The 23,575-nt window shown below is 43.2% G+C and overlaps 1 non-coding gene across 1 annotated transcript in view; it reads left to right on the top strand.

Moving 5' to 3' along the window:
* The first annotated feature begins 3,698 nt into the window (after nucleotides 1-3,698).
* The window catches only part of LOC101008265, a 76,621-nt gene continuing 56,744 nt past the window's right edge, over nucleotides 3,699-23,575 (top strand). The window contains exons 1-2 of the transcript XR_004183886.1: nucleotides 3,699-5,327; nucleotides 16,858-16,953. This is a non-coding gene — a transcript (uncharacterized LOC101008265). The remainder of the gene's footprint in view (nucleotides 5,328-16,857; nucleotides 16,954-23,575) is intronic.

Here is a 23,575-nt window from a genome sequence, read left to right as displayed (position 1 = left end):
GCCTGCTGGCGCTGCATTCAAATTCTCCCTGGGCCCTAGCTGTGTCCCCCCCCCCCCCCCCCCCGCAGGGCCAGGGACCTGCAGCCCTCCATTTCTGAGCTCCTCCCCCTGTGATGGGCTCCTGCATGGCCTGAGCCTCCCTGATGGGTGCCGCCCCCTGCTCCATGGCGCCCAGTCCCATGGGCAGCCCAAGGGCTGAGGAGTGCAGGCGTGGCTTGGGACTGGCGGGCAGCTCCGCCTGCAGCCCTGGTGCAGGATCCACTGGGTGAAGCCAGCTGGGCTCCTGAACTGGATGGGGACTTGGAGAACTTTTATATCTAGCCGGAGGATCGTAGGTGCACCAATCAGCACTCTGTGTCTAGCTCAGGGTTTGTAAATACACCAATCAGCACTCTGTGTCTAGCTCAGGGTTTGTGAATATACCAATTGGTACTCTGTATCTAGGTAACCTAGTGGAGACTTGGAGGACTAGCACTCTGTGACTCTGTGTCTAGCTCAAGGATTGTAAATGCACCAATCAGCACTCTGTGTCTAGCTCAGGGTTTGTGAATACACCAATTGGTACTCTGTAACTGGCTAACCTAGTGGAGATTTGGACAACTAGCACTCTGTGACTCTGTGTCTAGCTCAAGGATTGTAAACACACCAATCAGCACTCTGTCAAAACGGACCAATCAGCTCTCTGTAAAGTGGACCAATCAGCAGGATGTGGGTGGGGCCAGATAAGGGAATAAAAGTAGGCTCGTGGAGCCAGCAGTGGCAACCTGCTCCATCCTACACTGTGGAAGCTTTGTTCTTTCGCTCTTTGCAGTAAATCTTGCTGCTGCTCACTCTTTGGGTCCACGCTGCCTTTATGAGATGTAACACTCACCATGAAGGTCTGCAGCTTCACTCCTGAAGCCAGCGAGACCACGAACCCACTGGGAAGAATGAACAACTCCAGACGTGCTGCCTTTAAGAGCTGTAACACTCACCAGGAAGGTCTGCAGCTTCACTCCAGACAGCGAGACTATGAACCTACCAGAAGGAAGAAGCTCCAGACACATCTAAATGTCTGAAGGAATAAACTCCGGATGCACTGTCTTTAAGAACTGTAACACTCACCGCGAGGGTCCACTGCTTCATTCTTGAAGTCAGTGAGACCAAGAACCCACCAATTCCGAACACACTAATAATAGAAATAAAGTGCACAATAAATGTATTATGCTTGAATCATCCCAAAACCATCTCCCACCTCTAGTCCATGAAAAAAGCATGTCTTCTATTAAACTGGTCCCTGGTGCCAAAAAGGTTGGTGACCACTGCTGTATTATAACAATGCTGTGGTGAACGTATTTGAACATTCTTTTGCACATGTATAAATATTTCTTTAAGAAAATGCTGGCTGGGTATAGTGGTTTGTGTGTGTAATCCCTGTGCTTTGGGAAACCAAGGCACAAGGATTGCTTGAGGCCAGAAATTTGAGATCAGCCTGGGCAACATAGCAAGGCCCTATCTACATACACACACACACACATACACACACACAGCTGCTGGGTGTGGTGGTGAGGGCCTGTAATCTTACCTGACTAGTCAGAAGGTTAAGGAAGAAGGATCCCTTAAGCCTAGGAGTTCTAGGTTGCTGTGAGCTATGATCTTACCACTGCACTGCAAACTGGGAAACAGAGCAGGGCTTTGTCTCTGAAAGAAAAAAAGAAAATGGTTAGTGGTTCCTAGCCTAGGTATATGTTTTCTAAATTTAACTCAGTTGCACATACTGAATAATTTTTCCATTAAATTGGCTAATCTTAATTGTATTTTATAGAAGCTTTTATTTGTTCAATATGTATATAAAGAGGAAATAAGTATCACCATAAATAGATGGTAACTGTAAAAGTAAGTGCAAATTTCATAAAAACAATATTATTGAATTCAAAGTGGATGTGATTGCCTGCTCTCTTTGTTGAGAGGAATAGTAACAAGTATTGGAGAGATGTTAATATCATATTGTAGCAGGACGAGCTGCAGACAAAACTCCTCAGACACTGAGTTAAAGAAGGAAGGGGTTTATTTGGCTGGGGGCATTGGCAAGACTCCTGTCTCGAGAGCCGAGCCCCCCAAGTGAGCAATTCCTGTCCCTTTTAAGGGCTCACAACTCTAAAGGGGTGCGTGTGAGAGGGTCGTGATTGAGCAAGCGGGGGTATGAGACTGGGGGATGCATGCATCGGTAATTAGATCGGAACAAAACAAGATAGGGATTTTCACAGTGCATTTCTGTACAATGTCTGTAATCTATAGATAACATAACCGATTAGGTCAGGGGTCAATCTTTAACTACCAGGCCCAGGGTGCGGCACCAGGCTGTCTGCCTGTGGATTTTATTTCTGCCTTTCAGTTTTTACTTCTTCTTTCTTTGGAGGCAGAAATTGGGCATAAGATGATATGAGGGGTGGTCTCCTCCCTTATTCCCCCCTGTTGAGACTCTCACTCATTTTATTAGTGGGAGATCTCACTTTCATTTTCACTACCCATGTCTTCTTGCAAGACAGATCGATAGTGATTCATATAGTACACTTGTGCTGAAGCATTTTGGTGAACTAAGGTAGTGATGAAGCTTTTTATCATTTGTAGAAGTACAGGTAGCAAACAAGGGAGTAGTAGGCAGGTTCCTATTATTATTATAACTCTTATTATAAGAGTTTTAAATCCTCCTAGTGCTGGGAACCATTTTCCAAACATGGCCCCAGGATCAAGTCCATTCCTCACTTGCACGGGCACGTGTGCCAGTTTTGTCATATCTCTAACTATGTCTTCAACTACTTGCCCTTGATCATCTATTTGTAGACGGCAATTAGTAAGGTTAAATTTCCCACAGACCCCTCCTTCAGCTGCTAGCAAGTAGTCGAAAGCCAATCTATTTTGATAGATAGCATTTCTTATCTGAGTTTCCTGCTGGGCCAGAATAGTCAAGGCTCTACCAGTTTTAGTAGTGATTATTTCTAAGACAGCTTGTAACCGTATGATTCGGGTGATCATGTAAATGGGGGTCCGGTATCCCCACAAGCCATCTTGTGCCCAAGTAGCAGGCCCATAATATTGTATGATTCTCTCAGGGGGCCATTCATCATCTTTCCAATTTCCTATAGCTATGCTTCTCTTTTCGTGGGAAGCATAGACAGAGAAACCCAGGAGTTTGCCTGTTTTTATGGACAGTAAGAAGAAAGATGGTTTAATAGTGCCAATAACACAACTACCTGCCCACTGGTCAGGTAATCTGGCATAAGCTCTATGCCTACATATCCAATATAATCCAGCGGGACTGTCCAGTCCTGGTACTCTGGGTGGGTCCACACGGTTTGCAACTTTGGGAATTTGCTAAATGGATTCCTCTCTGTTTGATTTGAACTCCACCAAGTGACTGTTTTTGTGGTACCATTATACAGTTTCTGTCCCAGACAACTAAGTCGTCCTATGGGGTGAGTGAATTATTTTCCTTCTCTAGCTATGCAATATTGTTCAATAACTGAGGGTTTTAGGACCCAGAAATTATCAGGGTGATTCTTTTGAGCCAGGAATTCATCAGGAACTGGGTCTGTAGGTACTAATTCTTGGGTTTCCCATGGCCATTGATCTCTCATTACAGTTCCTCCACATACATAACATGAAGTGACATTGAGAGACTGGGCTACATGCTTGGCTAATTGCAAAAACAAATTTCTTGTTTTTCCTGGAATTTCTGGTACTGGTACATTTAGTACATCATAGAAAGTTTGAAACACTGGCTCAGGAGAGCATTTGTGAACTTCTCTTCGAACCAAGATATTTACTCGAGGATCCAGTCCGGCCCCATCGATTCCCAAGGTCACATGCTCCCCTGTTTTCCAGCATGGATCAAGGGGATTGGTTATTACTAGCTTTAAGGGGTTACACTGTCCCTTAGTGCAGGAAGGGCCATTTTTTCTTTCTGAAGGTGGACTGGATCCTTTTCATTTTTTATCCAAGTGACCCAAATGATACAAGACCAGTATCCACATTCATTTCCACACAGTCCTAATTCATGACAAATGTACTTATTTTCAGTGATAAAGCCTTTTTCCCAACTAAAAGAGCCACATCCCTTTCCTAACTTATTGCTATTAATGACGGCACAGGCATCAAATTTCAAGATTACGTGTTTGGGCACCCCTTTTTCTTCTGGCTAATACTTTCCTTGTATCATTTGAGTCCCCACCAGTCTTCAGTCCTTAATCTTATTTCAAAAACTGTGGACATGGGAGGCTCAGAGGGGTCATAACACACATCTGGTCGGTTGGATGGGCTACATACCTTGTACTGAGTGTCATTATATAAACGTGTTCCTTTTAAAGTTCCTAGGCATCCATAGTAACTACAGAACAGAAAGATTGTTTTCACTTGTTGCCCTACCTGAGTAACCTAATGTATACACTGAGAGCACTCTTCCATGTGGGGAAAATCAGTGGAAGTTTTTACTATACAAGTCCAAGTTATAAGGAAAATGAGTCCCACGGTGATTCTCCTCATGCTTCGCCCATGCGTAGACCAGTCAGCTTCTGGGTGTGCCTGGAGCAGGGCTTGTCGTCCTCCTCAGAGTCACTTTGCAGGGGTTGTCCGGGCTCGGTTTTGCCTCCCAGATTTCATCGGCTGCAGTTTCACATGGCTGTGGTGGATCCAGGCTGGGATTCCTTCTACCTTTACAGCCATGGGGGTGGTCAGGATGATGGTCCGAGGTCCTTTCCACCGTGGCCGCAAAGGGGCTACGTTCCAGTCCTTGATCCACACGCTATAACCTGGAGAGAAAGGGTGAACTGGGGAGAATAACCTGATGGGACACCTCTCATCTACCCAAATTGAGATTGTTTGTGTAATTTTTCCTAAAGCCTGTAGCTGTTGCTGTAATTCAATTTCACCTAACTCTCAGGGAGTGCCTGGAAGCTCCTGTAGTACAGGAGGGGGTGTATGATACAGTATTTCATAAGGGGAGTATCCTGTTTTCTTAGAAGAAGTGCATCTAATTTTAAACAATACCATAGGAAGGGTGTGTATCCCCTTTAATCCTGTTTCCTGACATACTTTTTCTAAGCTATTTTTGACAGTCCGATTCATTCACTCAACCTTTCTGAAACTCTGAGGTCGGTAGGCGGCATGTAGCTTCCAAGTGATTCCTAATGACTTTGCTGTCTTCTGTACCAAGTCAGACACAAACACCGGCCCGTTATCTGAGCTGATTCGTAAGGGCAGTCCAAACCTAGGAATAACATCTCGGAGAAGCACACGGTTACCTTGGAAGCCTTTTCAGTTCTTGTTGGATAAGCCTTCACCCATCCAGAGTAAGTACACACAAGAACCAGCAAATACTTGTTACCTCCACATTTCGGCATTTCTGTGAAATCCACCTGAAGATCCTCAAAAGGAGTCACTCCATAAGCTTATATGCCGGGTGGAACAGTGGGGCCTTGCCTCGTATTGTGCTGTCGGCAAGTAACGCACTGTTGTGCTACGGCTTTGGCAAGGGCTGGCAAGTGTGAGACGTAGCAGTACTGGCCTAACAGCTTTTCAGGTGACTCTTGACCTAGATGAGTGGTTTCGTGCACGGCCAATACGATTGTGGCTCCTAGCAACGGCACAGCTACCCTCCCATCTGGCAGTCTGATCCATCCTCCTCTTATTACTTGCCCCCCTTTTGTGTGGAAGAAGTCTTTTGCTTCTTTAGAATAGGTAGGTACCAGGTCAGGTGTTTGAGGGAGTAAGGGGGCTACTACTGATGCCCGTTAAGGGGCAGATGCTGCTTTTTGAGCTTCTGAATCAGCTTGAGACTTTCCTAAGGCCACTGAGGTGGAGGCTCGCTGGTGTCCCTTGCAGTGCATGACTGCCACCCTCTGAGGTTTCCACACTGCCTCTGACAATTGTAGAATTTCTTGTTGATATTTTATGTCCTTTTCCCCAGAGTTTAACAGACCCTTTTCCTTATATAATGCTCCATGCGCTTGAAGGGTTAGAAAGGCTTATTGAGAGTTAGTGTAGATGTTTACAATCTTACTTTCACTGAGTTCTAGAGCCCGAGTTAAAGCAATGAGCTCAGCCTTCTGGGCTGAAGTGCCCTGTGAGAGGTTTGGCTTCAATGACAGCATCCAAAGTTACCACTGCATATTCTGCACATCTTTCTCCTTGTGGGTTAACGAAGCTGCTCTCGTCCACGTATAACTCCCAGTCTACTGATGCCCATGGCTGGTCCTAAAGGTCAGGTCTGCTAGAATAGACTGAGTCCAACACCTCTACACAGTTATGCTTGACCGGGCTATCTCATACTGGGAGCAGGGTGGCAGGATTTAGGGTGTTATAGACTTCAGTGGTTATGTGGGGATGTTCACATAGCAAACTTTGGTACTTGGTTAATCTAGCATTTGTTAGCCAATGATGTCCTTTGGTATTCATCAAAGTTATCACAGCATGGGGGGCCTTTACATTTAGGTTTTGCCCAAGGGTTAGTTTATTTACTTCTTGTGCTAACAGGGCTGTTGCTGCCAGGGCCTTTAGACATGGTGGTCAGCCTTTGGAAACCCCATCTAGTTGTTTCGAGAGATAGGCCACTGGCCTTGGCCAGGGCCCCACAGTCTGGGTTAAAACTTCAACTGCCATTTTTTCTCTTTCTGGCACATAGAGTGTAAAGGGCTTTGTCAAATCTGGTAGTCCTAGGGTGGGGCCAACATAAGTTTTTCCTTTAACTTACAAAAGGCTTGTTGTTGTAGAGGCCCCATTCAAAAGGCTCCCGGTCACCCCCCTTTGTAACCCTGTACAAAGGTTTGGCTAGTACTGCAAAGTTTGGAATCCATAATCTGCAAAACCCCACAGCTCCTAGGAATTTTCTTACTTGCCTTCTGGTTTTAGGTTCCGATAGGCTGCAGATGACCTGCTTTCTTTCTGACCCGAGGCTGCGCTCCCCTTACCGAATAGTGAATCCCAGGTAGCGTACCTGCTGTCTGCAGATCTGAGCTTTATTCTTGGACACCTTATACCCACAGTCCTCCAGGTGCCGAAGCAGGGCATCCGTCCCTTTTGCGCACCCGACTGCTGTGGAGTGTCCCAGCAGAAGGTCGTCCACATACAGGAGCAAGATGCAGCCTAGGTATTTAGCAGGAAACTTGCAGGTCTTGAGCCAAGGCCTCCCTGAAGATAGTAGTGGAGTTCTTGAACCCTTGGGGAAGCCGGGTCCCAGTGTACTGAGTTGTGACACCTGACTCTGGATCTTCCCACTGAAAGGCAAACAGCTTCTGGCTCTCAGGAGCTATTCTGATGCTAAAGAAGCATCTTTTAGGTCCAGACAGGTAAACCAGCTGTCCTCAGCCGGGAGCAGCCCTAACAATGTGTAAGGGTTAGGAACTGTTGGGTGCAGAGTCACTGTGGCTTGGTTGACCAAGTGCAAATCCTGTACTGGTCAGTAGTCCTTGGTCCCTGGCTTAGGGACAGGCAGGAGGGGGGTGTTCCATGGAGACTGGCAAGGAACTATGATTCCATAGGCTCCCAAGTGCCTGAGATGAACCTGGATTCCTTTGAGAGCTCCTCTGGGAACCGGATACTACTTTGGTCTAAATGGTTGGGCCCCAGGCTTAACTTCTGTGAGTACAGGGGCTTGGTTGACCGCCAGTCCTGGAGGATTTTCCTCTGCCCATACTCGGGCCATTGCTTAGCTAGAGCTGGTTTTATCTCTTGGCCTGGCTCGGTTAGAAAAAGTCTCCATTCTTCTTCCTAGGGGACCATAAGGGCCATGATAATTCCTTTTCCTGGTAACTTGAGCTGTAAAGAGCCCTGTTTTGTAAAGGAGATGGTGGCTCTCAGCTTGCTAAGCAAGTCTCTTCCTAGCAACGGCAAGGGGCAGCCAGGCATGTACAAGAACTGGTGAACTATCTCATGTCCCCCCACCAGCCAGGTCCGTGGTAGACAGAAAGCCTGCTTAGTGGAAACTCCTGTTGCTCCGATTATATCAATGGTTTTCTTGGATAAGGGGGCGACCAGGGTGGTCACTACTGAATGTTCAGCACCAGTATCAACCAAAAGCTTAATGTCCTTGCCCTCCGTTGTAATCCTGACCGTGGGCTCCTTGAGGGCACTTGAGCCCGGTCCCCTTCAGTCCAATAGGCCTTCAACCAGATTGAACAAAGCTCCCTCGTCTTTGTCTGAGGTCTTTTGTTCCGAACCACCTTGCTTTTCCTTCAGTTGAGGACACTTATCTTTCCAATGTCCTATTTCCTTACAATAGGTGCACTGGTTACGTTGCAAGCATGAGCAATTAGACTGGGTATTCTTCCCTGAACCCCTCTTTCCCTCGCCTTTCGGGGGAATTCCCTTAATGGCCGCAGCCAGTAAGTCGGCATTTCGCCTAGCCTGGTGTTCGCCTTCCGTATGGCTTTCTCTGCAGCTTGTTGCATCTCTATTCACAAACACTTGATTGGCTATTTCCAGTAACTGTGATTCATACCCGCAAACCCAGCCTGTTTCTGCAGTTTTCTCCTGATATCTTCTGCGCTTTGACTAAGGCCATGTTAATCATGTGCTGATTTTCAGGGCTATCTGGATCAAAAGGAGTGTACATACGGTAAGCCTCACACAGTCTTTCATAGAATTACGCTGGATTCTCCTCTTTTCCTTGGATGACCTCAGAGACCTTATTTATATTTGTAGCCTTTTGAGTCCCTTTCTTTAGACCTTCTATTAATGCCTCACGGTACCATCTTAGCCTCTCCATGTCTGGTCCCTCGTTCGGGTCCCATTGGGGGTCTGTTCCTGGCAGTTTGAATTCTTATATATTCTTGGGGGTTTTGGTAATTGGCTGGGACGTGCTCCTCTAGCCACTTAGCCACCACCTGGAGCACACTTCGCCTTTCATCTGTATTAAAGAGTACATGAGCAGCTGGTAGCAATCAGCCCAAGTAGAATTATGAGTCTGTATGATAGTTTGGAGCAAGTCAATTAAAGCTTGAGGCTTTTCAGTGTAAGATGGAGTATTATTTTTCCAATTGAGGAGGTCAGCAAAAGTGAAAGGGTGATACACAAAGGCACGCCTTCCCACCATGTGTCCATCCTCATCTACCCCAGTATATTGCTGCTGTCTCAGGGGCATTTGGATTCCAATCATGGGCCATAAGCGAGCTGCCAAGGGAGGAATTTCTCCTGCGGCTTCACCTCCGCTCTTGTCTACTCTGGGTGGTCTAGGGGTGTGGTCATCTGGTGGAGGTGGAGGTGCTGTGGGCTCAGGGGTGAGGAGCCCTTCCTCCCGATAAGGAGGGGGTATTGCTGGTACCAGTTCCTGCCATGATTCTTCTGGTGTTGGGTCAGACAGGACTTTTGGTGCCGACTTCCCTCGGTGGTTGGAGCAAGGACCTTCCTTAACTAACTGTCCCTTTGCTACTAGTACTGCTGCTGCCTGTCCTCTTAACCAGTGTTGGGGGTCCAAAACTAGCTGTAACCAAGAATCTATATATGGGAACTGATCTGGTTACCCTAACTTACAGGTTACCCTGTGCCATACCTTCGAGACAAGGGACCTGTCCAGGCTTCCTTCTAATGGCCAACCCACCTCTAATGCTGGCCAGTCTATCTCACACAAAGTTCTAAGTTTTCCTGGTGTCATGGTGGCTCCATAGTCTCCCTTAAATCCATTTTTGAAAGTTTTCAACATAGTTCCTAGTGGGGTGGGCTTACTTTGTGCCTGACCCATGTTTCCTCGAGACAAAACACCACGCTCACACCACACACACACCACAAAACAAAGAACGGGTAAAAAGGGCACACACGCACTTTTACAGTTTATGCCAAAGCAGAATCAAAACCAAAATCACAGTATCAAGAAATCTAAGCCAGGTCAAAACCAAAACCAAAGTATCAAGCAATCCAAGTCAAGACAAAAACCAAAGTGCTGGTACAGGCACACTGTGGGTGATCAGGCCACGCTTCCACTCAAATGGAGTAGGCAGGTTCCCAAGACCAGTCCTGTTAAGCAATTTAAACCAAGTCAAAACCAAAACCAAACCAAAGTGCCGATAAAGGCACGCTTTGGGTGATCAGGCCACGCTTCCACTCAAATGGGGTGGGCAAGTTCCCAAGACCGGTCCCGTCAAGCAATTCAAACCAAGTCAGAACCAAAACCAAAACCAAACCAAAGTGCTGATAAAGGCACGTCGTGGGTGATCAGGCCACGCTTCCACTCAAATGGAGTGGGCAAGTTCCCAAGACTAGTCTTACCAAGTTTCAGATGTCTGGACTCCAAGTACCAGTTCCTTCCCGGTGTTCGGCCACTGCATTGATCCTCCACGGGGGCCTGCCACACACTGCTCTGGTGAGGCGTCCCACCGGGGCAAATGCCTACCCGGGAGCGCTCTCAGGATCTGCGTCGCTTGGGCTGGTTGGAGTCCCCTGTAGGGATGTTCCACAGGGGAGGCTTTAGCCGCCTAAGGAGCTGCCTTGACCATCCGCCAATCACCTCGCTTCCTGGTCAGGGAACCAAGAAATGCAGCAGGACGAGCTGCAGACAAAACTCCTCAGACACCCAGTTAAAGAAGGAAGGGGTTTATTCGGCCAGGGGCATCGGACTCCTGTCTCAAGAGCTGAGCTCCCCGAGTGGGCAATTCCTGTCCCTTTTAAGGGCTCACAACTCTAAGGGGGTGCCTGTGAGGGAGTCGTGATTGATTGAGCAAACAGGGAGTAGGTGACTGGGGGCTTCATGGACCGGTAATTAGATCAGAAAAAAACAGGATAGGAATTTTCACCGTGCATTTCTATACAATGTCTGTAATCTATCGATAACATAACCAGTCAGGTCAGGGGTCGATCCTTAACTACCAGGCCCAGGGTGCGGCACTGGGCTGTCTGCCTGTGGATTTCATTTCTGCCTTTTAGTTTTTACTTCTTTCTTTGGAGACAGAAATTGGGCATAAGACGATATGAGGGGTGATCTCCTCCCTTAATATTAGTACCAAATCAAAGACTTTCTCCTTTAAGTATTTTTTTAAAAAAGAAAATTAGAATGTATTTTTCACTGTGCAATTCAACACTATACAATCTCATGTTCACACACAACCTAAATTCAGGTGCCATCAGTGGGTAGCCTCTCTTTCTAGTGCAATAGGGGTACCATTGACAGTATTCTCTTCCTTTGTTGCTCCACCATGTTACCCCTCTTCTCAAAGTTTCTTTAGATCTTCATCGCTTAGAGAATAAAGTAAATATCCTAAGACTTAAGGCTCATCAGCTGATCTCAACCAGCCTCAATATGGGTTGTTTTTGTGTCTGTAATGCTTTTTGAGTTTTATAAAATGACTATGTATACAGAATTGCTTTGTTGTGACATTTCAACTTTTACATCTTTTCTTGCATTCTATTTATTGTATCTTCTCTAACACACCATTACTTCTTGTGAGTAAGACCTGTGTGTTCCATGTTCCATCTTCCCTTTTTGATGTCCTTCATTACCTAGCACAGTGCCGTCTACCGGGTAGATACTTCTTCATCAGAAGGTAAATTATTGACTCCTAAGCCATGTTACTACAAATTCAGCTTTCATTACACAAAAGATTAGTGGAGATGATTCAACTGTGAAACCATTTAAATTCTCATGATAGCACAATTAGAAGGTTCTTTGTAATATTACAACATGAGAAAACACAATAGAAGGAGGACATTTTAGTGGCAGCAGACACTTTTATACTGAGTTTGGGATCATGTTTATCACATTTGTTTTCTTAATTTGAAAGCCTAAGCTCCCATATAACTTTTTATGAACTAGCTGATTTTCATGTTTCTGAGTCACTTTGGAACACATTTTATTTTAATAAGAATAACCCATGGAGCAAAAAAGACAACAGCCTCCTTATTATCATGCTCTGCATATAGGAATTTTTGTCTTTTGGCTGCCAAACCTGTATTCCACATTGTCCAGCTTTAGAAAATAGATTGTTTTTAATGGGTGAGTTTGAGTGACAAAGACAGAGAGCAGGCCAGTGGCCTGTCCCCTCAGTTGATCGGATTAGATCTGAGTGAATAAAGACATGTGATGGGCTGCAGACGTTAGGGGGAAATCTGCAGTGCACATTGGCACTTCTGAGTGGCACTAACATTCTCCGTTTGCCTTACAAACTCTTTAAGATGCCATTTGCATTAATGATGGTATAATTGACATTGCTTCTCCAGAAGCTCAGAGGATTGTGGGGAGGTAGAATAAAAAAAAATTTCATTTCCTCTGAAGATTCTCCTGTAGCTACAAAATGCGAAGAGACAAGGACTCCTGTTAGTGTGTGATGTTATATTAATAAAAAATCAAATAAGCACAAAACCTATCCATCATCACAGTTTTCCCAGTAGCCTTTTATCTCATTGTACATTATCTTTCTAATTGACACATATCAGTATTATTATGAATGGTAGATATAATTTTTTTATACTAAATACCCAGAATTCTTCATGATCCATTTGTTCACATTGATTTCTCTTTAAGAAGTGAAACTATTGTAGTTGCAGCAATAGCTTAATGTCCCAAACACCCATGAATGTGTGTGACAGAGGAGACGTGGGCAGGGGACTCAGGATTCAGTCTCTGCTATAACTGAATGGGGTTGAAATCTTTATGAAAGAATGACCTTTTAGAGGTCAAAGATCAACTGCAACATGATGGAACCATAATTTAGAGAGACATATACACAGATGTCAATAAGGTTTTAAATGAAACTGGCAGATTTTTAACAAGGTCAGTTATAAGTATTTATTCCCTATCTTTGTGCTGGATCTGTGTATATTAGCAACATTTTAATAAATGTTTTGTGAACAATGGGTTAGTAGAGGACATAAGTAATTTCTAACTAGCATTTTATAACACCTGTATTAGTAATGTGTGTTTTCTTATAGTATTTTACTGAAGTTAAATCAGGCAAAAGACCAGAGAAAACCAGAGTATAAGCACAATTTAGATTCCTAAGGGAAGAGTTTCATGTTTTTTTGTTTGTTTGTTTTGTTTTTTACTAATGCCAGTAAAATTCTCCCCACTCATAATATTATGCCAAATGGAAAATATCTATCTTCTAATGACACTTGGTGTTGGAGAATGTATTTCTGAGGCATTGCATTATTCTGAAGCACCTTCTAAGTCATTCAGTAAAGATCAGGTTATGTGAAATGTTCAGGTTGTTCACACAAAAAATTATAATTTTTTGATTTTTAAAATATTTTATTTATTTTATTTTAGAGACAAGATCTCACCCTGTAGGCCAGGCTGGAGGGCAGTGGTGCCATCATAGCTCACTGCAGCCTCCGACTCCTGAGCTCAAGCAATCTTACCATCTCAGCGTCTCAGAGTGCTGGGATTACAGGTGTGAGCTATTTTCAACTACATGTAGTGTGTATGTGTCTTAGGGCATGCTTACTTGCAAGGAAAACAGATCTATTCAAATGTGCTTCAGGAATTTGTGGTGAAAAATTGAGGAGAATCACAGAGAAGTCAGTTTTAGGAAGTATGGCCAGACCTTGAAGTGAGTAGAGGGATAGAGACTTAACTCAAACTAGCTAAAGCAAAAGAGAGATTGTTTCCCAGACCTGAAGACTCATGCAAGCAGAGTCTTCTGCTCCTTGCAGATGAACTTACCAAGCCAGGTGAGGGTGAACACTTTAAGAAGATCCTGCTTTTTTTTTTTTTTTAATTTAAGTTATTATTATTTTTTAAATTTCATGAGATGGAAAGTAGAAGTAGGCAATATAAGAAGAAAGAACATGAAACTGGGTCAGGCAGAAGCAGAGATCTCCATGTGGTGTAGCAGCCTCCACACCATGGACATTTTGAACTAGAGGATTATTCCTTTTCTGTTTTTTTTTTGAAACAGAGTCTTGCTCTGTTGCCCAGGCTGGAGCTGGAGTGCAGTGACACCATCTCAGCTCACTGCAACTCCTGCCTCCTGGGTTCAAGTGATTCTCCTGCCTCAGCTTCCCAAGTAGCTGGCATTACAGGCACCTGCCACCACGCCCAGCTAATTTTTGAATTTTTAGTGGAGATGGGATTTCACCATGTTGGCCAGGCTGGTCTCGAACTCTTGACCCCAAGTGTTCCACCTGCTTCGGCCTCCCAAAGTGTTGGGATTACAGACAGGAGTCACCATGCCCAGCTAACTAGATAATTCCTTATTGTGGCAGACTGTCGTCTGTGTTATAGGGTGCTTAGCAGCATCCCTGGTCTCTATCCACCCTGAAACATGGGAGTAAAACATTTCTTGAGACGTTTCCAAATGCCCCTGGCAGTCAAAATTGCCTCTAGTTGAAAACTTCAATACGGGAAAGTAGGTGTATGGATTTCAGACTGTCACAAAACTCCTCAATCATTTATAGCCTCTCTTGTTGTGGAGAGAATCCAATAAGGGGTAAAGAGAAGTGTGGAAGGTTTTTTTTTGTCGAGTTCTTCCTAATGAGAGTAGAAGTTTCGATTAAAGTTTCTATTTTATGGGACAAGGTGAGAATGCATAGGGGTAGAGGAGGTGGTGTAAGAAGAAGAGGTTTCCAGGATACCTTTAGTGTGTTGTATCTTTTCACAGTATGTTGAAGTGTAGTTTATCTATTTCCATGGAAATGTGCATTAAGCTAGGCTCGTCTCTCCAAATTGGTCTGTTGAGCCATTTAGATCTAAAGCCCTATGCTATTTAAAGTATCAGACAAATATGACAAAGAAACTGGCAGTTTATACCGCAGTTTGTAGTGTTTTAGGAAACCAATAAAATTTATTTCTGACTTGGTTCTTACCTTACTTGTATAAGTCTATGAAGAGGTACATGGCAAATACAGGATTTGAGAGTCACCGACTCTACTCACTATTCCGTCCTTGTTTTATTTGTGTTTTTAGCCAGGTAGGTATTTCCCTTTGGTTGGATGGAAAAACAAGCCAAACAAAACAAAATCTAAAATAACTCTCTGCCCAACTTTCACAATATTGTCAATCCTATTCTTTAATGTCTCCACTGATTATTTTAATCTTTAATATACTTTAAATTTCATTTTTAAATTTTACTTTTTATTTTATTTTATTTTTTGAAATGGAGTTTTGCTCTTGTTGCCCAGGCTGTAGTGCAATGGCACAATTTCAGCTCATTGCAACCTCAGCCTCCTGGGTTCAAGCAGTTCTCCTGCTTCAGCCTCCCAAATATCTGGGAATACAGGCATGTACCACCATGCCCAGCTAATTTTTGTATTTTTAGTAGAGACAGGGTTTTGCCATGTTTGCCAGGCTGGTCTCGAACTCCTGACCTCAGGTGATCCACCTACCTCAGCCTCCCAAAGTGCTGGGATTACAGGTGTAAGCCACTGTACCCGGCCCATTTAAAAAATTTTAATAAATTGTGTCTCCACATCATTATGCTGTTTTTCCTTTTCTTAGTTTACCTTTGATTTTCTGCTCTTATTTCATAGAAATTTCATGGCATCCTTTTGAGGGGTGTTATAAAATTAGTAATGATTTTTCCTCTATCTCTACTGGTAAATGACTATCAGAGTAATGCTCTTTTAATTCTTCAGTATGATATTCTCTTCTTAATGTTTTGCATATATCATTCTTTGAGCACATCTCTGCCTTTCTTTATCTCTATCCATCCTCAAATTAGGAGATCTTTATTCAGATAATGTTTACCAGCAGGGTTGTGTGTTTTTCTTATGGCGCTTCTTGCTGTTTGCTAAATTCTTGTATCAAATCTACCACAAGAAAGTAGCTCATTTCCCAATGCCTTACAGATTTCAGTACTGAGGTTCTTAAATCCTCCTGTCTGGAAACTTCACATTTGAGCGGATTTCAAATATAAAAATTATAACCCTTGCATGTACTTCTTTCAGGCTCGTTCTGTTTTAGCTTTTCTAAGAATACATTCTTTTCTAGGAGAGATGCACCTCTGCAGCCCCTCATTCTGTGTCACCCATTTATATATTTTTGCAAGTTGTCATTCCCAAATACCAAGTACTATTTCTGGTTATCTTAAGCCAGAAAGGATTTAATACTTTGGAAGAAGTTAGGACATTGTACGAGTATTGGGATGGTAGAGGGGGCGTTACCGCTGCAGTTGGGAATGAAATGTAAAAGTCTTTTACCTTTGTGTCACTTAATCTAACTTTATTAATATGTGGAGTGGGCACATCCAGTGGGCTGGAATTAGGTCATGTGCCTGGGTTGGACTCCTTTCTCTGAAAAACAGGGCAGCAGGGTGTTGTCTCACACCAGAATACTCAAGTTGTGGGTCCAATTGTGTCCTCCAAAAAGAAATGTTGAAATCCTAACCCCAAATACCTGGAGAGATGACCTTATTTAAAAACGGGGTCAGATATAATTACGTTAAGATGAAATCATTAGGGTAGGTCCTAATTCAATGCCTGATGTCTTTATGAGAAGGAGGAAATTTGGACACTGACACACAAGGGGAGAAGACCAAAACATGACAGAGGTAGAAACTGGAGTGCTGCAGCTGCAAGCCAAGGAGCATGAAGGATTGCCAGCAACCATCAAAAGCAGGGAAGAGCCAAGGAAGGATCTTTCCCTAAAGCCCTCAGAAGGACCATGGCCCTGCTGACACCTTGGCTTCAGACTTCTAGCCTCCAAGACTTCGAGAAAATACATTTCTGTTGTTCTAAGCCATTTGGTTTGTTTTCAAATGTTCTTGCAGCCCTAAGAAATGAATATGATACACAATGGGGGATTCCTCTGAAATTGCAAAGCGGGTGGGTGATGATGGACAACTGTAGAAATCCCAAGGTCCAGTTGGGAGAGTGTGTAAGGAGACAGTATTCACCATACATCCCAAAGTGGTACTCTCGAACTAGATGACTGCTCACCGAGTTTTCTTATTGGTACAGATCCTGGATCTCTCAGGCATGAGACTAGAGTGAAAGAGGATAAAATGTCTTCCTACCTTCTCTCTGGGTTGTTCCGTTTGATGAACCCACGCATGGGTAAGGAATTTTTTTTTCTTTATCCAGTTTCATAAGCCATAGAGTTGTGAGAAATTCCTCCCAGATTTTGGCAATAGTGTATCTGTTCAACTTTATTTTAAGCTCTTTTTCAGTTGTTATTATGTGTGAATATTCATGAGACTTTTTGTTAGAAGTTAGGAGGATCTGCACCAAAGATACCTCTTTAATTTCCCCCCCTTTTTTTTTTTTTCTATCTTTAAATTGTAGGTCTAAGTGAAGAAGGTTTAGAGAATAAGGGCAAAATGGGCACCAAGTGAGACCTCAGGTCATGTTGGGATTTACTCTAAAAATTTGTCAGCTTTCTTCTCCCTTTCCCCTGTAATATGAGACAATTTTCCTATTTCTAGAGACTTCTAGATTATCTACAGCTATCTTTACATAGGTACTGCAGTCTTAATTAACAAGTTATAGAACTGAACATTTTCCCTTTTGTAATATCTTGGTTAGTCCTTGAATTATGTAATATGTAAATAGCATGAAGCCACTTCAAAGAACTTTGAAAGTACAATTATGCACTGAAGTACTAAGCCAACAGAATTAAGAGTAAAAGAATGTGGCTGCTTTTGAATAATAATTCAAAGGATTTAATGGAGGTAAGCTAGTAAACAAGTATAAGAGACCGAAGACATAATCTTGGACTTTGAAATACTTTTGAGAGCATTTTGAGCAATAGTTTGTTAGCTTGAAATTTATTTCAAATGTCTATCCCAGGAATGTAATTGAAGGAAAAATGGTTAGTCTAATTTAGAACTTTATGCTCTATTTTAAACTTTGAAAAAAAAGAATCCTGTTAGGGCCATAATGAAAGGGTTTTCTTTAAAAAAAATCAGAAGTCTTTCTTTATTTTACTTATGTTGAAGATATGTTTTTTGATTAAAATGCAGTAAAAGCTATACTAGAGGAAATTTAAAGGCATTTGTTCTCAAAGATAAGGTATTTACAAATGAAGGCTATCCAAGATAATTTAAAAAGCAGTGAGACTTGATGAGGGGAAATCAGTGTTTCATTTTTGTTATGTTATTGCCGTCAAGCAACTCTGCAGAGAAAAACAAAGAAGAAAGAAACAACAAAAGGACAAAGTCATTTATCTTTAAATGTTCAAAAGGTGCAGGTACTGTCTCTGCATTGGTTTGCAAATGAAAAGATTTTTCTTCTTTTTACTTATTTTTGTAGACCTCCCTAAACAAGGGGAAAGTATAATTTAGAAGATTCAGAGTCAATGAAAATTGGTGTGTGTAGGAGCTTATAAAATTAATTTTAGTTGCTAGGCCTTTAATACCAGGGTGTGTCCTATGCACTGTGCCCTTTTAAATAATCCTTTTACGTTGCTCAGGGCAGATATATTTTGAGAGTGGCACCTCTATTAACCTTAGCTGTATACCTTTTAGAGAAGAAGAAAAAAATCACTGGAATTCTATTTTGAATGCTACTCATGCTGAACAGTTGTCACAGAACATTAGTTTGAAATCTAAATGAAGTCTTGACTATTCTTTTCAGGTAGGAGAGAAACAAGGCAGGGAAGAAAAACAAAGATGCTTCTCACTCTGAATTTCTATTATGATCTTGTGATGTTATATAGGAGCATCTCCAGGAAACTCAAGAATCAAAACAAGACACTTTAAAAGGGGGAGAGAATTATTTATGCAAGTCACAGTGCCAGACAGCTAGATGACAGTAACTAATGTTTCTTGAGTGCTTATCAGATGCCAGAAAAGCACTAAATAAATGCATTCCATGCCTCACCTCTGTTTCCTCCCAGTCTCTCATCCTCATAGGACCCCCACCTAATATTATCATGCCAGTTTTACAGATGAAAAAACTCCCAGCACTTTAGGAGGCCGAGGTGGGAGGATCGCTTGAAGTTAAGAGTTTGAGACCAGTCTGGGCAACATAGCAAGAGCCTGTCTGTAAATAAATAAGTAAATAAGCCAGACATGGCAGCATATGCCTGTAATCCCAGCTACTTGGGGAGCTGAGGTGGGAGGATCACTCAAGCCTAGGAGTTGGAGTCTGCAGTGAGCAATGATGGTGCCACTGTACCCCAGCCTAGGCATCAGAGTGAGACCTTATCTCTTAAAAATAAAAGAAAAAATTGAGGCACAGAGAAGTTAAGAAACTTGGCTGGGGTTCTCACCACTAGTGAATGGTGGACCTAAGATTTAACCCTTCGGACTGCCTCCCTAGACCTTATTCTTAACAACTCTCTATGCTTCTTGTAACACCTCCTCCATCTCAGATCTGATTGAGAAGTGTAGAAGATGTAAAGTTCAGTGAATGAGTTGGCTGATTATTTATAAGTTTCCAGATGTGCAATGCTGTGTGGACTGTGGTGGGCGTGTATTGATTTTGTCTGTTCAGCATCTCCTCTGTCTTATTTTGGTATCCACATCCCGATTTTGCTTAGGGGAACTATCCTTCCCTCATCATGTTTGTCTTGGTGCTTTGCATTTCCTTGGCTAATGGGTAGATATGAGACAGAAGCCAGCCTGATCACATGCTCTGTTCCTGGAGTTTGAATCTTGAGGGGGATGATAAAGATCTAAAATAGTTGCAGGGTTTTTTTATCCTGATAGAAGTGTCTGGTGGAGACTGACGGTTCTTGCAATGAACCGTGATTACTGAAACTGCTCTGCTTGGGCCTTCTCATAAGTCTGGGGTGTTGGCGTTTCTGTAGGCTGTCCCTTGTCCCTCCCATGCATTCCTTTCTGCCTTAAGAGAACCAGATTCTATTTATTTTCTTGCAACCGAAAAACGTTAACCGAATCACTGACAACTGCTTCTTTTTCATAAGACTGACTTAGTGGTGTTGTGGGGAGCCTCCAGCAGTTCAGCTTGTAACACCATGACTAGGGTTCACAGCTTGTGGGAAAGGTGTAAGAGAGTTTTGGGCCTGTTGCTTTCTTTTCTTCCATGCATGCATCTGCCACTTTGTGTCAAAAAAGCAAATTTTTTTTGGTACAGATGAATTTTTGGTAGAAATGAATTCTGGTTTCACTCAGAAGCTCATGGTGTCCAGTAGTGAGAAACAGGCAACACACAAAAGAGTCAGGTTCTGGTATTAGCTTGCTGTTATAAAAACTCTATTAGGCTCTTCTTTTTTTTTTTTTTTTTTTTTTTTTTTTGAGACGGAGTCTCGCTCTGTCGCCCAGGCTGGAGTGCAGTGGCCGGATCTCAGCTCACTGCAAGCTCCGCCTCCTGGGTTCACGCCATTCTCCTGCCTCAGCCTCCCAAGTAGCTGGGACTACAGGCGCCCGCCACCTCGCCTGGCTAGTTTTTTGTATTTTTTTAGTAGAGACGGGGTTTCACCATGTTAGCCAGGATGGTCTCGATCTCCCAACCTCGTGATCCACCCGTCTCGACCTCCCAAAGTGCTGGGATTACAGGCTTGAGCCACCGCGCCCGGCCTATTAGGCTCTTCTTAACACATGTATCTTTCAAATAAAAAAATAGTCTTACCTGAGGCCAGGCATGGTGGCTCACACCTGTAATCCCAGCTCTTTGGGAGGCCGAGGTGGGTGGATCGCCTTAGGTCAGGGGTTCGAGACCAGCCTGACCAACATAGTGAAACTCCGTCTCTACGAAAAATACAAAATTAGCCAGGTATGGTGGTAGGGCGCCTGTAATCCCAGCTACTCTGGAGGCTTAGGCAGGAGAATTGCTTGAACCCAGGAGGTGGAGGTTGCAGTGAGCCGAGATAGCGCCATTGCACTCTAGCCTGGGCAATGAGAGTAGAACTCCATAAAAAAAAAAAAAAAGAAAAAAAAAAGTCTTACTTGACAGACATATATACAGATATATATATAGATAGATATATGTAAGATATACACGACACAATGTATATATGATACAATAGATATAAGATATATATATGATATGACATATATACCAGTTTATATACAGATATATAAAGTGGCTAAAATTATTATTTAATTTTTAAAAAAATTTCAATAACTTTAAGAGTAGCATGGCTTTTGGTTACATGGATGAATTGTATGGTGATGAAGTCTAGGATTTTAGTGTGCTGGTCACCCAAGTAGTGTACGTTGTTTCCAAAACGTAGTTTTCCATCCCTCACCTTCCTCCCACTCTCTTCACAATTGTGAATTGTGCTGTGATAAACATAAGTGTGCGGGTGTCTTTTTTATATAATAACTTCTTTTCCTTTGAGTAAATACCCAGTAGTGCAATTGCTGGATCGAATGATAGCTCTGCTTTTAGTTTTATGAGGAATCTCTATACTGTTTTCTGTAGAGGCTGTACTAATTTACATTCCCACCAGCAGTGTATAAGCATTCCCTTTTTACTATATCAGCATCAACATGTATTGTGATTCCACTTTTTCATAATGGCCATTCTGGTATCTCATTGTGGTTTTAATTTGCATTTCCCTGATCATTAGTGATGTTGAACTTTTTTTTTTTGGAGATGGAGTCTCACTCTGTTGCCCAGGCTGGAGTGCAGTGGCAGGATCTCGGCTCACTGTAACCTCTGCCTGCTGGGTTCAAGCGATTCTCATGCCTCAGCCTCCCCAGTAGCTAGGATTACAGACGTGCGCCACCACATCCAGCTAATTTTTGTAGTTTTAGTAGAGATGGGGTTTCATTATGTTGGCCAGGCTGGTCTCAAACCCTGACCTCAAGCAATCTGCCCACCTCGGCCTCCCAAAGTGCTGGGATTACAGGTGTGAGCCACCACGCCCGGTGAAATTTTTTACATATGTTTACTGGCCATTTGTATGTCTTCTTTTGAGAAATGTCTACTCATGTCTTTTGGCCACTTTTTAATGGGATTATTTTATTTATAAAATAATCTCTTGCTGATTTGTTTGAGTTCCTTGTAGAGTCTGGATATTAGTCCTTTGTCAGATGCATAGTTTGCAAATATTTTCTAAAATGGTTAAAAATATTATTACATCTTTGGAGAGCGCAAGCAGACCTATATCATCCACTGCTTCCTTCTTTCTCCATACTTGCCTGTTAATAATAAGCAACATTTGGCCAGGAGTGGTGCCTTATGCTTGTAATCCCAGCACTTTGGGAGGCCCAGGTGGGGAGATCACTTAAAATCAGGAGTTTGAGACCAGCCTCGCCAACACGTTGAAACCCTTTCTCTACTAAAAATACAAAAATTAGCCTGACCTGGTGACCGGGGCCTGTAGTCCCAGCTACTCCGGAGGCTGAGGCAGGAGGATCACTGAGCCCGGGAGGTGGAGGTTGCAGTGAGCTGAGATCGTGCCACTGCACTCCAGCCTGAGCGATAGAACAATACCCTGACTCGAAAAAAGAAAAAAAAATAAAATAATAAGCAACATTCACTGCCTGTGTTTATTGAATTGGCTGGTTTTTTTCATGTATCTCATGTGATTTCCCTTGCTTAAAATGCCCTTCTCCGGCCGGGCGTGGTGGCACACGCCTGTAATCCCAGCACTTTTGGGAGGCCGAGGCAGGCGGATCACAAGGTCAGGAGATCGAGACCATCCTGGTCAACACGGTGAAACCCCATTTCTACTAAAAATACAAACAATTAGCCGGGCGTGGTGGTGGGCGCCTGTAGTCCCAGCTACTCAGGAGGCTGAGGCAGGAGAATGGCGTGAACTTGGGAGGTGGAGCTTGCAGTGAGCCGAGATCGCACCCCTGAACTCCATCCAGCCTGGGCGACAGAGTGAGACTCCGACTCCAAAAAAAAAAAAAAAAAAGTCCTTCAATATGTGCACCCAACAAACTCCTGTTAAGCCTTCAAAAACCTAACTCCAGCATCTTCTCTGTGACCACAGCCTTACCCTATTCTGCCAAGCTTTGTAAATCGCTTTGTCCCCATATGCTAATCTTTGTGAGCTTATCTTACTAGGATATGAATTACATGGTATCTCAGTTATTTAACTCTAAGTTTATTTCCACCGTTTGACTGTGAACTTCCATAGAACAGTTCCTTGCATTTTTGCGTCTGTAGCATATTTTGACATCAAAAAAACTTGGCAAATATTCAGTACACCTTGAAAAAATTCCTGAAACTTGCCATTAAAAGAACTCTATTACTGATGCGCACTATAAATTCAAAACTTTTTTGAAAATGCTAAAAGTCATCTCAAAAATGATGTTTTACAACTTCTTTTTTCTTCCCTGTTCATACATTTTTGGATTACATTACTAAGTTTTTTTTTTTTTTTTTTTTTTTTTGAGACGGAGTCTCGCTCTGTCGCCCAGGCTGGAGTGCAGTGGCCAGATCTCAGCTCACTGCAAGCTCCACCTCCCGGGTTCACGCCATTCTCCTGCCTCAGCCTCCTGAGTAGCTGGGACTACAGACGCCCGCCACCTCGCCCGGCTAGTTTTTTTTATTTTTAGTAGAGACGGGGTTTCACCGTGTTAGCCAGGATGGTCTCGATCTCCTGACCTCATGATCCGCCCGTCTCGGCCTCCCAAAGTGCTGGGATTACAGGCTTGAGCCACCGCGCCCAGCCTTGTTACTAAGTTTTTAAAGTTGCAGCGCAATCATGGGAAACCATGTCTGTTACCTATACAGTTCATGTCCTCCGGACTTGATGACTGTCATTTTTCCTGCAGACCTTTCTGTATCTCCTACCTCTGAATCCCCAGAAATGTCA

This window comes from Papio anubis, chromosome 5 (assembly GCF_008728515.1).
Source record: "Papio anubis isolate 15944 chromosome 5, Panubis1.0, whole genome shotgun sequence".
Taxonomy (NCBI): Eukaryota; Metazoa; Chordata; class Mammalia; order Primates; family Cercopithecidae; genus Papio; species Papio anubis.
Note: the sequence above shows the minus strand (reverse complement) of the source record. Positions and strands in the feature narration are given on the sequence as shown.